Here is an 11,863-nt window from a genome sequence, read left to right on the forward strand (position 1 = left end):
CCTTAAAACCCTACTACTTCTTCAACTCTTCAGTGGGACAGGGCTTTTAGAGAATCGCTCAAAACATGGTGGAGGACAAACACCTAGAGAAAGGGGACTTGATCAAAGCAGCGAGAATAGGAGGAGAGGTGCATTTAAATTGTCGTTATTTTTCTTTGGTTGTGTTGGCAGGAAAAGGTGCATCATATATGTCAAGTTTGTTAGTGCTTAAAATTAATCAATTGATTAAAGCACTTAAATCATATTTAAGTTGTGGTTTTTATTATGCACCTCTTCCTACCAAATTAAAAAAAGCATAACTTGAATACATATGATTTAAGTTCTTAAAATAAATTGATTAACTAAAGTGTCTTAATTAAAATTATGTTTAGTGGTTTAGCTAACAAATCTAATGAATTAGCATAGTTCATTAATATATAATTAGCTAATTATTTGATTATTATGTTTTAATTAGCCAATTAGATGAAGTTTAATTAATCTATTAAGAGAAGAAGGTTGATTCCTTAAAATAATAAGTTAAATAAACCTTGATTAAGAGTTAATAGAAATGATAAGTGAACTGTGTGTGTGTGCGCGTGCGCATGTGTGGGTGTGTGGCTGTGTGTATACATGTGCATGTGTGTGTGTGCGTGTGCGTGCGTGCGTGCATGTGTGTGTGTGTGTGTGTGTGTGTGTGAGAGAGAGAGAGAGAGAGAGAGAGAAAGAAAGCTTACAGCATCACTAGAAGCCAACAAAACCAAAGGTGCACCCTTTTATACTTCATTATTGTGAGACAATGCCGACGGCTCACACAAGTTATTACATCACATTCCTCTCACCCCACAACATTAATGTTGGCATTTGAGATGACTTCTTATATCACCTTGTTTAGTGTAAGTGCTTCTTGAGCCACAAACTAAACAAGGGGAGGGCTGGCAAGCCCCTTATAGAAAAATCAATATACTACCATTTTCTACTATATTCCAAAACACACACTTTGCCCAAGGTGTTTGCATCAAGGGAAGCCAAAGGGTGCTATGTGATCATCAAGAGTTTCCATGAAGGTATTGGGCACAGTCGTAGCTCTTGGCTATGTTACTATATAGGTGCATGCTAGGGGTGGAGCAACTATGTGTCCATCGATTTTTGAGTGATAGTAGGCAGTATTATGGTGCCCACAACTTTGAAGGATGCAGTCCAAAATCAGGACATGAATTTAGCATCTCGATCACTAACTATCCTTCAAGGCAATCCATGAAGTCTAAATATTTCCTTCACAAAGACTTTAGTAACATTAAGAGCAGTATAAGTCTTTTTCACTAGAATCAAATGAGCATCCTTCGTCAAGAAATTTACCCACACAACTAAGATGGAATCATATCTTACATTAAATGAAGGCAATCCGGTAATGAAATCCATGCTTATGAAATCCCATTTCATCTATGAAATATATAACGCATGCAACTTTTCTAACATTTTTATGCTTTTGGCTTTGATCTTTTGGCAAACTAAGCACCGACAAACATATTGTAATACATTCTTTTTAAGTTCGGGCCAAAAGAAACTTTTCTTTACTACCATGAAGGTCTTCACATAGCCAAGGTGGCCTACTATAGAGCTATCATGAGCTTCATTTAAAATTCTTCTCTCGAGATCTCTATATTCAGGAACACATAGCTTTAAGTCAATCTTTGTAAATATATGTGCTCCATGTAAATAGTCTAACAACTCATCTATTCTCGGAATAAGATATTTATTCTTAATTGTAAGTCAATCTTTGTAAATATATGTGTAAATAGTCTAACAACTCAATCATGTTCCTTAATTCTAATTTGATAATATCCTAACTTTAAGTCAATCTTTGTAAATATATGTGCTCCATGTAAATAGTCTAACAACTCATCTTTGTAAATATATGTGCTCCATGTACATAGTCTAACAACTCATTTATTCTGGGAATAGAATATCTTTTCTTAATTGTAAGTTTATTCAACCCATGATAATCAATACACAATTTGATAATCCAATCCTTCTTCTTCTGGAAAAGAACCGGTGCACCCTAAAGGGGTGAACTAGGCTGAACAAAGCCTTGTTTCAAAAATTATCTCAATTGTCCTTTGAGTTCAATTACCAATTGCTTCTAAAGTGGCCATCTTATAAGCTCTTTTTGTAGTCAGGTGGGCTCTTTTTGTAGTCAGGTGGGCTCTTTTTGTAGTCAGGTGGGCTCTTGGGATCAACTCTATCTCATGATCAACCTCACAAGTCACGGGCATTTCAATCAACTCTTCAGGAAATATTTTAACATAATCACTTAACAATTCAAGCTCCTTTGTATCTAACTCTTTACCTCGAGGATTGATCTTAACAACATAAGTTAGTTGCTTCTTCCTGAGTCCCTTCAATAACTTAGATGCCTTTACAAGTTGCAAGGTGGGAGCTCCACTTACTCCAATCCCTCACACATTATTCCCGTGAAGATCCATGAAGGAAATAGTCCTGTTATAATAATGAATATCAACCTGATTCTATGTGAGCCAATCTATCCTAGGAATCCCATCATATACGTCTAAGGGTAAAACTTTAAACCTACATTATAAAATGATCCAAAAGTCATATATAGTTTTCTCGGCCATATACTACTTTTTACAATCTTTTAGTGTATTATTTAAACCCTTCATTACAATCCATCCCTTCTTACATAGATTTTTGCCCCCAAAATCATGACACTTGCAAATGATATAATTCCCAAAATCATATACAAAAATGCCATGCCAACCACCATATCCATATACCCATGACCAAGGAAACCATCCCATGTAGTAGACTACCAAAGTAGTAGTCTATCTCTTCACTTCCAAGTCCCTTAAGCATGTCTTCTAAGCTTCATTTGTGCCCATTCATAAGCTCTTCATGTGATATAATTTATTGTACACAACCCCAAAATAACATCCAAGTAGAAGCCATAAAGCATGCCTATGATCACCATTAGCCAAATCCCCGAATACATGGTTGTAAATATCATATAACTAGTCCCATATGAGCTATGAGCATAAGAAGAGCTAAGAATTGCATGTTACCATCTAAGCATCCCACCAAGCCATCTCTTCATGATAAGCATCTAAATAGAAAGCATGTTAGTCTACAACGATGAAGTTAACAGAATTTATAGAAAGCTACCAATTCCTATAAATCCCTCAAAATCACCCCAAATTATCAAGAATAAGCCCATGCTCTTACACATAAGCTAGAGGTTTCCACGTTGGCTCATCTTCAGGCAATCCTTTCTAGTTGGTGGTATGGTGCCTCAAAACTTATGTCTTTTTTCCACTACCTTCTCCAGTGTGTATTGGATCTCTCCCTCCTCATCCACGGGAAGCAACTCCTCTACCACTTGAAGATCTTGTCCCACATACCTTTTGAGGTTGGATACATGGAACACATTATTCATCCTTGTATTACTAGGTAGTTGGAGTGCATAAACCACTTCTCGCACTCTCTTGTCACCATGAAAGGCCCATGCATCAATATAAGACTTCATTCTATCTTGTGCATTCTTCATGTTATCCTTGCATTGTTGCAATAATCCTTCCATTCTCTCCAAGGCATCGTTTGCATGAAGATTGACAACCTCCTTTTTGAACACCATTAATGGCACATGCACTTGATGTCCATAAAGGGCCTCAAAAAGTGACATACCAATTCTTGAATTAGAGGTGCTATCATAGCAAAATTCAACCAAATAAAGTCACTTTTCGCAAAGTAGCTTGAGTATGATGGCAATAATGCCTCAAGCATGTCTCCACCCATTTGTTAACCCTCTCCGTTTGCCTACCCCTATCAATTTGAGGATGATGGGGCAATACTTGGTAAGCTTAGTGCTTATGCTCTCAAACAAACTTCTCCAAAAAGACCCCATGAATTTTGTATCTCTATCACTTACAATTTGTTGAGGTATCCCAAGTAGCTTAAACACACGTTCCATAAATTGATTGGCCACTAGGAAGCTGAAAATTAGGTCTTAGTTGGAATAAAATGAATGACTTTAGTAAGCCTATCCACCACCACTTATATGGAATTCCATCCATGCCTAGTAGAAGGTAAACTGGCGATGAAGTGCATAGCTATGTGAGTCCAGGAATAGGCAAGGGCTGAAGTAAACCACTTGGCTTATGAGTGGAATCCTTGTTTTATTGAGACAAGAAGGTAGACATTGGGAAACATAATCAACCACATCCCTCAACAACCTTGTTTTGTTGACAAGGTAGTCATTAGGAAACATAATCAACTACATCCCTCCGTAAGTGTCTCTAATAGAAACTTTGCCTCACTTTGTTATAAGTTTTGAAGAGACCTAAACACCTCGAATGTGGAGATGAATGCATCTCTTGCAACACTTTCACCCATGTATAAGGATTTGGGAGAGCCAAGTACACCTTCCTGTGATACCATAATAGCCTATTGTGTACCTTCTAATGAGTCATCACATATACCTTGCTGTAATTTCTAAAACATTGGGGGGGCAGCCACTTTGATCAATCAAGTACTTCTCTTGTATGACCATAATCCAATCTTTGAGACCTATAAGATGGAAGAGAGAGTACTTGCCCCCCCACATACGTGAAAGAGCATCGGCCACCACATCATCTTTAACATGTAAGATATCTCAAAATCATAACTTTGAAGTATGGCCAACCACCTCTTTTGCTTGGGAGAAAGATTGGGTTGTGACATGACGTACTTGAGTACCCTCACCTTGAAATGACTTCCATAGATGTAGTGATGCCACTTCTTAATTGCATGTATGATGGCCAACATCTCTTGCTCATACACATGCAAAGACCTTTCTTTGTCCATAAGCTTCCTACTCTCATATGCAATCATCCCATACTCTTGGCCCATCATTTCTTGCTCATACCATGCAAAGACCTTTCTTTATCTCTGATCTTTCTACTCTCATATGCAATCATGCCATGATCTTGGTACAAAACAGTCCCAATGCCACTACCACATACATCCGCCCATATGGTAAAAGTTAAGGAAAAATCAAGGTATACCAACAACAGACCATACCAAGATAGCGGCTGAAATGAGGATTTACTTGAGTTCTCGGAAGCTCTTCTTCGTTTATAGCATCCCAAAAGAAGGCCTATTTCTTGAGCCTATTGGTGAGTGGAGCGACAATAGATGCATAGTGCTCAATGAACCTTCTTTAAAAGGAAGAAACCCCCAAGAATCCCTCAATTGATTAGTGTTGGTTGGAGTAGGCACAACTTCATTCTCTCCAATTCCAACATGATGGGTTGGCTTACATAAAATATTAGGAAGCGAGGATTATGGAGGTAGAAGGGTAATATTAACATGGTAACAACTTCATTCTTCCCATTTGCCACTTAAACTCTTAATGCATGTGGAAGCTCAATGGGTTACAATCTAAGATTTTGGATTTGATAACGATGTGTACTCCTCGAGTCCACCAAATATGGGCCACTCTTCCATTGACAATACCATGTGATCGCAAAGTAGTGACTCTCTTGCACCCTACAAGCAATTCATGTGATATGGAACATATATGGGCTGATGGGTTAAATGGAATGATCCTCCATAGAAGGAAACTCTTCCACCACCTCCTCATGGCAATCCACATAAGCATCCTCTACCACATCATAATTTTTAGCAATGTTATCCTCTTCCATAACAATTATGCTCACATTAGCCATCTTGCCTTTGCACACATGGTCTTTACTCCACTTCTCCCTGCACGTAAAAACATAGCCCTTTGCTCCTCAACTCTTGAATCTTTGAAGCATCCAATTGTCTTGACTTGTTAGGAGTGTATGTGGGCATCTTGTCATTGGGGGAAAGGCTTCTTTATGCCATCAATTTGAGCATGAAAGTTGCCTATCTTTGGTTGTCTAGTCCCATACACCATTGAAAACTTGGGTATGTGTCATGAGAATATATTTTAAGTCCTCTAGAAAAATATTATTTATCCCCTCTTGAGTAATTTGGGGACGCCTAGGTTACTCTTGCGTCATGCCGGCTAGGTTAATATCATGGGTGACACCACTATAAATATTAATACGTGCGGTATATGACGTATGTTTGAGGCCATCTATGATTATTTCAGTTAGGTTTGTATGGCAGGGTGATTCCTGGGGTACTTACGCCTGGTAGTCATGAGTTGGTTATGATTTGTGCCTGTTTAATATTTGTGGGATTAATTTAATTATTAATTGGGCTTATATTTTCAGGTGATGAAGACTATGGAAAATGAAGAGTTTACTTTGGAAAAATGTCTTGGTTCATCACATTTAATTTTTGGCAAGCATAGTAGCTTGCAACCTTAGCAAATGATTTTTCCATTTTGAACTTTAGGAAAGATACATTTATAATGTGGAATTTATAAAGAAATACTCTTGTGTGGGGAAAGACCACGCACAAGAGGGGGGAAGATTGCACCCAACATGGTCTATTGAGCTAAGTATTTTAATTTTGTTAAGTGTTTGAATTTCAATTAATTTGATTTAGTTGAAGCTTGCAAAGCATTGGTTTTTATGGTTGAATCAATTCTTGTGAATTCTCTACTCTTCCACAATCTATCCTAGAATAAGATTCCGGTTGCAGTGGTATCAGAGCTTGGGCTAGGAGATTTGTAGAGAAGGTAGGAAAGGGCTTCATCTTCTCAAAAATCAAGAAAGTGCTGGAATTTATCCATTAGACAGAAGGGTGTTTTGTAGGTCTTTACCCAAAGGTCAAAGATTCAAAACTAGATCTACTCACAAACCCACTCACCACCCTGCAAAACCATGCCTCTCTATCAAAAAGTGGTTTTTCTAAATACTCAGAGAAATCAAAATCTGATCGCATGGATGAAATCCCCATAGCGAGAAACCTCACATGGTATTCTCAGAAATCAGAAAGCTTCAAGCACTAGCAAATCTATAATGGACGGAGCATATTTATCTGTGTAAAAGCTATCAAAAAAAAATCACAAAAACCATGAGGAAAATAGGCGCAAAGCGGCAGCCTGCCGGTGCAAACCGGCGCTTGGATTAGATAAAAAAATTCCATACCCTTAATCCTCCATAAGCTTAATCAACCCTTAATCTAATCCTACTATTCCCAAACCCCATGCAAGTCACATCACCTTTTTGAGCTTTTACTCCTCCTATTTTCAAATTTGAAGAGAAACACAAAAAGGTTTCCAATTTTGGAATTTCTGGGTGCAGAAAAGTCATTTACAGGTTTTAAAAGGCTTAAAAATTGCCTAGAAAAAAAAGGCCAGAAAATTCCAAAATCATTTCTGAAAAATTTTGAAAAAATTTTAAAAAATATTACAGAGATTGGGCAAGGTTTACAGGACTGTTTCAGCAGGTTTCAAAATGCAAAAAATTATTTCATCAACAATTCGACTAGCCCAAGTCTCATGAATCACGCGGAATCGCTCAGGATTTGTTTGAAGCGACGAGAATTCAATTCAGCCACCATTGAATAGCATCTTTGTTCAGCTTCAACCAAGATCAAATTGCGGGAGAAAAACAAGATAAGTACTTACATTTGCTTTATTTATTTACATCAAATAAAATAAAATTTTATTTATCTACATCATTTGCACAAGCAGTATGGCAGATTTTCCTATCTCGCCATCAATTCAAGAGCAACTCCTTTCTTTACAACATTAAATTGTAGAAGAGAGAGAGAAGCGTATTGAATTGGAGAGACATCTCACGAGTCGTAGACGCAAGCGTGACTCTTCGCTATCTTTTGATGACGAAGATGACACTATCCAAAGGGTTGTAAATGCTACATTGCAAGTATAAAGGTCACAAAAAGAATCCAATATTAGTCGGAAAGCTTTCACATTTCAAAATTATGACGGAAAGAAGGATGCTAGGGTCATTCTAGCTTGGCTTAGTCAACTAGATGACTATTTTTCAGGAGAAAAATTTTCAGAGAGTGATAAGATTAAATGTGCAGTCAATCATTTGGTAGACAGCGCAGCTTTATGGTGGAGTGTAATAAAGCAAGGTCGTGACAAGCCAAATTCCTGAAAAAGATTTCAATGGGTGGCTGGGTAAAAAGCACTTTTTACCCTCACAATTCAAGTCTAAAGTTAGGCACCAATGGGACACTTTGCATCAACTTGAAAAGGAAACTATGTCACAGTATGTAGAAAAGTTCTGGAATACTTTATTACAGGTGCAGGTTGTGGAGAGAGTCAGCGAGAAGGACCAAAAGAGGAAATTCATTTCGGGCCTTAGATCTACCATTAGGGCCGATGTGAATATGTTTCGACCTCACTCACTATCTACTGCAATATCTTTGGCAACTAATTTCGAACGCAAAAATGGTTTTCCTAAAGAGATTAAAGCACATGAGGGTACTTCTTCTAAACCATTTACTAAATCTTTTTATGCTCCAAAGAAAATGTATAAACCAGGTTATGACAAAGGCAAGGACGAGGTTAAAGGCAACATGAGTACCAATAAGAAAGTCAATGGTGGAAAACCGAAGGCACCTCCTATCAAATGTTTCAAGTGCCACAAAGAAGGACACATAGCCCCGAATTGTCCGGAGTGTACCAAGAGTTCGACACCAGCAGCAGTAAAACAGCTCGAGTCAATATGATTGAAGAAGACGTCAATGAAGAAGAATCATTCAAGCAAGAGGGTAATTCCGATCCATACTACTCAGAACAAGAAGGTAAACCTCATGTTTATACTTTGCTTAAAATAAAAGGAACAATAAATGGACATGAAGTTATTATTTTGCATGATGATGGTAGTACACATGATTTCATTTCTGAAAAGGCACTTAGAGCATTAAATCTTCATTCTTCACCTACGCACTATAAAGTCAAAGCAGCATTTAGTGGAACAAAGTATAATTGCATGCAAGAGGTGAAAGGTTTGGATTTATGCATCAAGCCTTTAACAAAAAAGAGGGATTTCTTAGTTGCACCTTTACAAGGGGTAGATATAATTTTGGGTATGCCTTGGAGACACATGTACAACCCTATTATAGACTATGGCACTCATAACATTTGTCTAAGGAAGGACAATGAAAATATTTTCCTCCAGTGTCTAGTCAAAGGAGAAATGAGTCCTTTGTTGAGTCACACTCAAGCAAAGAGAGCTCTAAGAAAAAGAGAGACAAGACTTATATGGTATGGGTTAACTAGCTTAATGCTGAGTCTGACACATCCAAAAGTCCAAAGTTTGATCTTTTTATCTCCAAATTTAGTGACTGTTTCATGGAAGATCTACCTCCACCTAAGTCTAGGCCTGAGGATCATAGTATTGACTTATTACCTGGAAATTCTCCGCCTTGTAAAGCTCCCTATAGAGTCAACAATTTAGAGCAAAAAGAAATCAAAAACCAAATCGAAGACTTGCTAGAGAGAGGCCTTATTCGACCTAGTAGTTCACCTTTTGGAGCTCCAGTCCTTCTTGTTAAGAAGAAGAACGAAACTTTCCGAATGTGTGTAGACTATCGTGCATTGAATAAGATTACTGTCAAGAACAGATATCCTATTCCTAGGGTAGATGATGTTCTTGACAAGCTTAGAGGATCAAAGGTCTTTAGCAAAATTGACCTAAAGTCTGGGTATCATCAAGTTCGCATGACTGAATCTGACATTTTCAAGACAGCTTTTAGAACACAAACTGGTCACTATGAGTTTTTGGTTATGCCATTTGGTTTAACCAATGCTCCAGCTACTTTCAGCCGTATGATGAATCGCATATTCCTTAAGTTTCAAAGTTTTGTTATAGTGTTCTTTGATGACATTCTTGTTTTCAGTAAGGATCGACAAGAGCATGAACAACACTTGGAACAAGTGTTCAACCTTTTGAGAGAAAATGAATTGTATGTCAATCTTGAACAGAGTTCTTTCTTTCAAAAAGAGATTGAATACTTAGGTCATATAGTGTCGGCTGAAGGGATTCGTGTAGATCCTAAGAAAATTGAGTGTATAGCTTCTTGGCCTATGCCTAGAAACATACATGACCTTAGGTCTTTTCTTGGCCTATGTAGTTATTATAGGAAGTTCGTCAAGAATTTTGCTTATATTGCTCATCCTTATTATATGTAGTTATTATAGGAAGTTCGTCAAGAATTTTGCTTATATTGCTCATCCTTTGACTGAACTCCTTAAGAAAGCTACAAATTTCAATTGGACTGAAAAGTAAGATAAATCTTTTGCAACACTCAAGAATGCTTTAACACAAGCACCAGTTCTAACACTACCTGATTTTCAAAGACCATTCTTTATAGTAGTGACTGATGCTAGTGGCAAAGGATTTGGAGCTGTTCTTATGCAAGACAACCATCCTATTGCTTATCAGAGTAGAAAGCTTAAGCCTGCAGAGCAAAATTATAGCACATATGACAAGGAATTAGCAGCAGTAGTGCATGCTTTGAAAATCTGGAAGCATTACCTAATGGGTTCTGAATTTCTTATCAAGACGGATCAACAAAGCATTAGGCATTTGCTTACGCAACCCCTTATTTCAGATAGGCACATCAAATGGGCATCTTTCATCCAAAGTTTCCAACCTATGATTCAATACCAACCTGGAAAAGAAAATGTTGTTGCCGATGCCTTGAGTCGAAGACCACAAATATCAACAACATTTCCATTATTGAAAGTGAACCATTTGTACTTATGAAAGAAACTTATGAAGTTGATCCAGATTTTTCTGAAATATGGATCAAATTACGTGAAAACAATTGGACAGCTCAAGGAAGTTATTCTCATAATGATGGCTATCTTTTCTTTGAGAAAAGATTGTGTGTTACTCAACCTTATAGACAAACTTGTCTTGGAAGAGATGCACCAACCACCATTTGTGGGACATAGAGGAGTTTCCGCAACACTTCAAGTAGTTTCTCGAGAATTCTTTTGGCCTCATTTGAAGAATGATGTAGCTAAATTTGTAGCTGAATGTAACATTTGCCAAGCAATTAAAAGCTACAAAGGCAAAGCTTTAGGATTGCTTATGCCTCTACCCATTCCTGATAGACCATGGGAACAAGTGTCTATGGACTTCATTACTAGCTTTCCTACTACTTCCAGTCATCATGACATGATTTGGACAATAGTGGACAGGTTTAGTAAGCAAGCCTATTTCATTCCATGTAAAAAGACACGAACTTCTCAGCAAGCCGCGAACATATTTGTCAAGCAAATCTTTGTTCATCATGGACTACCCAAAGTGATAGTTTCTAATAGAGATTCTAAATTTTGTAGTCACTTTTGGGTTGCTCTTTTCTCAAACTTAGGCACTAAGTTAGATTTTTCCACGGCTTTCCATCCGGAATCGAATGGACAGACCGAAGTCACAAATAGCATAATCTTAGATATGCTTAGAGCCTATGTTTCCCAGCAACCTAGTGCATGGGATAAGTACATACACCTACTCCAATTTGCTTATAATAATACTCCTCATATTGCTACTGGTCGAGCACCGTTTGAGATTATCTATGGTAGAGCTTTGCCTATTCCGGCTACTAGACTGTCCCATAAGATTGAAGCTGCCGACCAATATGTTAGAGACTTTGACCGCATTTTATCTAAAGTGCGTGATTGTATTGCAAGAGCTCAAGAGAAGTATACATCTCAAGCAAATAGAAAGCGTAAATATTTTTCATTTCAAGAAGGTGATTATGTACTTTTGAGAATTGAAAAACGTCGATTAAAGAGTGGAAAAATTCCCTGCAGTGAAGCTTAGGTTAATATCGTGGGTGACACCACTATAAATATTAATACGTGCGGTATATGACGTATGTTTGAGGCCATCTATGATTATTTCAGTTAGGTTTGTATGGCAGGGTGATTCCTGGGGTACTTACGCCTGGTAGTCATCATGAGTTGGTTATGATT

Source organism: Cibotium barometz, chromosome 31 (assembly GCF_041138505.1).
Source record: "Cibotium barometz isolate CiBa-2024 chromosome 31, ASM4113850v1, whole genome shotgun sequence".
Taxonomy (NCBI): domain Eukaryota; kingdom Viridiplantae; phylum Streptophyta; class Polypodiopsida; order Cyatheales; family Cibotiaceae; genus Cibotium; species Cibotium barometz.